Here is a 6,000-nt window from a genome sequence, read left to right as displayed (position 1 = left end):
GTATTCTATTTTATATATATTTGTCTATTTTATAAGCCACCTTGAGCTCCATAAAGAAAAAAGGCAATTAATACAAGTTTTAAATAAATAAAAATAGGTTTTGGCTGAGAGTGTGACCCAAGGTCACCCAGGCAGCTTCCCCAAAGAGCATAGGATTTGAACCCAGATGCTCCAGATCCTAGTCTGACACTCTAACCACTACATCACACTGGCTCACAAGTCTACTTGGACAAACTGCTGGAGACAGCAACCGGTAAGGTTTTAACAACTTCTTGTGTGGATGGGGCCCTCAGTTACTGCCAGGTTGCAGTGGTAGCAAATTTAGTCTTTTGTTTTGCTTTGTTTTGTTTTAGAAACACCAGACATTAGGGAGAAATCAGGGCTCCTGTACCTTTAATAGTTGGGGGGGGGGGGAGAGAGACTTTAGCCTGAAGTGGTTCTGCCTAGGGTTGCCCTGTAAATTGTACAAACTGCCATCACAGACACACCCTTTGCTGGGGCACTTCCCCACCAGGGATTCATAGGGCCTGGCAAACGAAGCACAACTTATTACCCAGTTCCACATTTTCAATCGGATTCCAGCGTTCCCATATGCTGCCAGCAAAGGCAGCCTCTCTCCGCTCCCTAACCCCCTCCCTAACTTTAAGGGAGAGGAGCTGTGCGCCTTACCTGCTCAGGTGAGGGGTTCCAACTCCCTACTCCCCCAAAGAGCGGTATATCAGTCTCAGGGTCTGGGCTCTTCTTATTGCTTTGGAGAAGCGGACAGTTGTTTTCTTTGTTGTCTCCCTCCTCCTGTCTCTCGTGTGTTTCTCTTGCAGGCAGCCCGAGTCTTGCAGGCAGCCCCAGCAAGAAGACCTAACCAAGGCTGACTCAATGCACTGAGGAGGAAACACCAAAACCACACAGCTGGTGGGAAGCCAGGGCCTGGAGTAACAGCTGCCGGCCGGAGTGGAAGGCGCTCGTTGCCACCAGAGCAGGGGACAGCAGCCTTTGGCAATTCAGAAGCCAAACGGCAACACTCAGAACAAGAGATAACAAAGAGCCAGGCTAAGGACACCCTTGGCAAAACTGAAAATATGCTACTTAACATTACCAGTAATTGACTTGTTGCTTCCTAAATGTTAATTTCACAGCGTTAATTTTTTGCAGCCAAAACACTGGTTATTGCAATTCCTTTATTAGGAAATGGCACATGTGAGGTCTCACAATAAGTCATAAATATACACAAGAGCACCCTACCCAATTGTTTTAGTGCGCTGGCATACGTCTATGCAGGGCTTGCACTTGGAATACTGGCCACTGTTAACTTGTCATGTCCGTTTCTGTAAAGCAGGGGTTCCCAACGTGGTGCTCATAGGCACCATGGCGTCTGCCAGTACCTTTTCTGGCACCCACCAAATGTTTTTTGGGAAGTGGGTGGTGCCAGGTAGGGCTTTTGCCCAGCAAGGCTTCTGATTGGCTGTGCAGATTTTTAAAGACTTTTCTTTGGCAGCAGCTGCCACCAAAGCAGAAGGATCTACACTGTGTTACTGAAGTTAAGCTGTGACAATCATTTTGTGACTGGTGACTATTTTGTATTACTAACTGCTATACTGGCTGTATCATAAGTGGAACGTGGTGACTATCCTGTATTAGTATCTGCAGTCAAAATTACTTGTGTCAAGTCTTCTTGACGTTGTGTTTGTAGTGGGGACTGATGAAGAATTGAATTGAAGAAATTTGAAATGGCCGTATCCCCGAGTCATCTCTTCAAGCATCATCACCTTTGCTTTATTATCTTCAATACTAATACATCAGTTACTATTGGACTTTGTAGACTCAATGTGATTTATTTTTGTTATGTTGTTGCTTATTACTTGTAGCTTTCCCAAACAGAACTTTTTTGCACTTTGTAATTATATTGTTGTGTCTCTCCTGTGCTATTTTGCTAGAGACTGGCAGCTGTAGCCAATGGAACGGATCCATGCCCTCCATCAAAACAATTCTAGAGGAAAGAGGGTTACATCTCATGACCTGAAGTTCCAGGGTTTGAGGCTCCTCCTCACATCCCCAAGGACAGGAGTCAAATCTCTGGGTCAGAATAAAATGAAACGCTGTTTCCTACCCTGACAGCGCTATTTACTCTGTCCCCCTCCCTACCACACTTCATCTCTGAGGCACAAAGCAGGCTTTCCTCCTAACCAGCTCGGTACCCTCCTCTGCTCCGTGGTAAGTACCAGCACTAGATCTACCTGGCTCCACCCCCTTAGCTGGCAAGCTCCTCCCCTGCACCTCTAAGCTAGAGAAATTGGCAACTAAGGTTGCATGCATCCAAATGTTGTGGGAAATTGCAAAACTGTTGTCCAGAAGCAAGGTATCACAACTCAGTTGTCTTGCCCACACAGGAATACCCAATGGCGAATTACTGCTGTAGATAGGCTGAATCTGCATGTATGTATTTCAAGTTGCTTCCGATTTATGGTGACCCTAAGAATTAAGGAGCCCTGACCTGGATGGCCCAGGCTAGCCTGATCTCATCAGATCTCAGAAGCTAAGCAGTGTCAGCCCTGGTTAGTATTTGGATGGGAGACCACCAAGGAATACCAGGGTTGCTGTGCAGAGGAAGGCACTGGCAAACCACCTTTGTTAGTCTCTTGCCATGAAAACCCCAAAAAGGGGTCGCCATAAGTCGGCTGCGCCTTGACGGTACTTTACACACACAAGAATTAAGGACCTCCAGAACATCCTGTCATTAACAGCTTTGCTCAAGTCTTGCAAACTGAAGGCTGAGTCAATCCATTTCATGCTGGGTCTTCCTCATACCGGTGGATATTTCCACAAAGCCTAGATGTGTATTCCATCTGCACTCAGCCTCCTTCCTAATCAGTAAAAGTTTAGAGTTCCACTTGTCCCCAGAAAACGTCAGCATGGTTTACTACCTCAGATCCCACTTCCCAGCGGGGCTGGGACTCATGATAACTTCCAAATTTTACATCATTCCATTCTGCCCAGTACTGGCCGCATTTCATGGTCCCTTGACCATGTTGTTTTCCCCCAAATCTCCTACGTAAAATATCTGCCTCCTGAGGATCCACTCATAGCATCTAAAGGAGCGGGCTCTAGCCCACAGAAGCTTCAACTGGAATAAAATCTTGTCTTTAAAGTGCCAGAAGATTTCTGCTTCTTCATCCCAGCTGATTTGCGTTGCCTAAGAGGTTTTCAAAAGCCAGACTTACTATGATCTAGCAGCTCCCATTCAAATAATGAGGGCTTGCATTTAGAAGTATGACATTTGGAATCATCAACGGGGACAAAAGCAATAGTGTTCCAAATTCCACTCTTCTGAGCTACCCAGATCCTCACCCAAGATTTCCTGGGGCAGTTTGTCCATAACCATCTTTATCCTGGAAGAAGCGAACACCTTTCTGTTGCTATAATTCTGAGAATGGCAGGTTATTAAAAGGGACAAGGAATAATTTATGCAAGTTATTTTTAACCCATTTTGTCTCCTAAGAGCTCAGTACATGGTTCTCCCCTCCTCCACTTTATCCTTACAACAACCTTGTAAGGTAAGTTAGGCAGAAAAAGCAAGCAAGAGGCTCAAGGGCACCCACAGAGTTTCATGGCTCTGGGCTTAACTACACAATGTGTTGGCATGTATGGTCAACTTCTTTTTAACTCACCAGGCACACAGGAGCTCAATTTGGATTGGGGCCATAGCACAAAAGGAGTGGGCTTTTAAGCCTCCCACTACCATTTCCCCAATCAAAAACTACTTTGAGAGTGCTATTTATAGGGTTGCCAACCTCCAGGTAATAGCTGGAGATCGGCTGCTATTACAACTTCCGCCGGTGGCGAGGAGGGTCCTGTCAATCCTAGCTATTTACCTTTTTGTGAAAAGGTATGTGTGCGTTTGATACTTGTGTTTTGACAACTGGCCAAAAACCAGTTCTCTAAGGTCATTTTTGTTTGGAAGAACAGCATGGGTTTAAAAAAAAAAAGACAACCCCCACCCCCAGTAGACTGTGGTCCAAATCAAGCCCTCATGTACTTGGTAAGTTGAACCCTAGAAGCTCCATACACAAAACTCCCAGCATATTGTACAGTTAGGCCCTCCTGGACTTGCTTCTTCCCGTTCCTGATCAGCTCCTCCAGGTACTACACCACGCTGGCTTTTTCTTCAGAAACAAAAGCCTCTGACCTTTACAGGAACATTTCTTATTTAATGTATTCTAACAATTCATTGAGACAATTTAAAAAAACAACAACACATGAATACACTTGGGCTCAGTGACAGGCTTATAGAAGTTTCTATGAGTTATGAGGAAACTTCTTTGTTTCCCAGATGCCACTAGAGCACAGAACAGCCCCATCTAGTGAGGAACACGGGCTACAGCCCTGCTCCCCAGTTACAACAACTCTTTCCTGCCAGTGCATGCATGCTTTTCCCTTTCCGTGCTAGGAAAAACTTCATCGGCTGATTCTCCTCTGGTCAAAAATGTGTAATACACAGACTTGCCAAGAGGAAAAACCAGTGGGCAACTATACCTACTTGGGTGTACAAGTAATAATTTTTGCCGCATCATTTCTAGCAGTCCTGCAGTGGAATCCTCTGTAGAGTTACTCTAAACTCATTGAAATCAAAGGGGTTTAGCCTGTAGTAGCTCAGCATAGGATTGCACTATGAATCATGTGTTTTGGACTTCATTCTACAGCTGCTGCCATTTTTTAATCATGCACATTTTTTATTCCCCAGTTGAGTTTTGAACTCATGAAACTGGGGTCTCCTAAAACTGGGCTTCCAATTTCAAGTGCTGCCAGATTCAGAACAATGCCTGTTTCTTTCCTAATTACCTAACAAAAGGAGGATATTGGCAGGTGATATCTCAGAGTTGGGGGTGGGTGGGAAACACACAGAGAAAATGACAACCAAGATGATGAAGGGGTTGGGGCACCTTGGAGGAAAGGCTGAAGAGTCTGAGACTTTTCAGTTGGGGGGGGGGAAGACAACTAAGGGGTGTGTGTGATCGTGTTTTATAAGTTTATGCATGGTGTGGAGAAAGTGGATGGAGATAATTTTTTCTCCCTATCCCGTGATACTGGAACTTGGGGGCAACATACCGGATTCAGCAGGTTGATAATGATACTGTCTGTATTCTGTTAAATGTGAGCAAACTAATTGTGACGATTGCAGACTAAAACCATCTCTGCAGTGTACAGCTTGCCAATTCATGCCCTGCATGTTCTAAGATATAGTTTGGTCAGTCGATTACCTGTTGTAGAACTAAAGAGGGGGGGAGGGATGGAGATACTTTAATTTAAACATGTTCCTCACTTTTAAATGGGTGAAAGGCAGTCACAGAGTGCCTGAATATAACATATAGCAGGTAGACTAGGTCCTTCCACAATGTTAAATTTGTAAGGGGGGGAGTGGGGGGGATTTCATCATTCCTTATCCTGCATCCTGAAAGATTAATAGCTTGGGGAAGACACCAATAAAGAAACACAAGGAGGGCAAAAGGTTTTCCTCCATTCTCCTGCTTTTGAAGGATTCTTAACTGCCCAGGCAGCAGCCATAAACAGAATGACAAGAGCAAATAGCATTAGGAGATGCATGAATCTGGACGATTCAGATCCATTCTCTCTTCCTCCAAGTGGCACCAGCATACAAGATGTCAATATTTCTTGCTCACAAACTGTGACACTTAACTAGAATTAAGTCATGGTTTAGAATCCTTGGTTTGTAGACAACAACAACAAAATTACAAACAAATGTTGCTTTAGTTATATCATTGGAACATAGAGACAGCCTTGCTCATCCCATCAAGCGGGACTTCAAAGTGAACTGAAAACCATGGACTCTCACCCAAAGGAACATTTGTAACCCTTTCACCAAACCCAGGAGCTGTGATTTTTGTCTATACATTAAGAATTTAACACTAAAAAAGTGCAGTTATTTTTAAGTTCAGAGGCTTTTGCTTATAGTGATGTTTTCTCCTATAAATCAGGATTCTAAACCGG

This window comes from Euleptes europaea, chromosome 3 (assembly GCF_029931775.1).
Source record: "Euleptes europaea isolate rEulEur1 chromosome 3, rEulEur1.hap1, whole genome shotgun sequence".
Taxonomy (NCBI): Eukaryota; Metazoa; Chordata; class Lepidosauria; order Squamata; family Sphaerodactylidae; genus Euleptes; species Euleptes europaea.
This window is presented reverse-complemented; position numbering follows the sequence as displayed.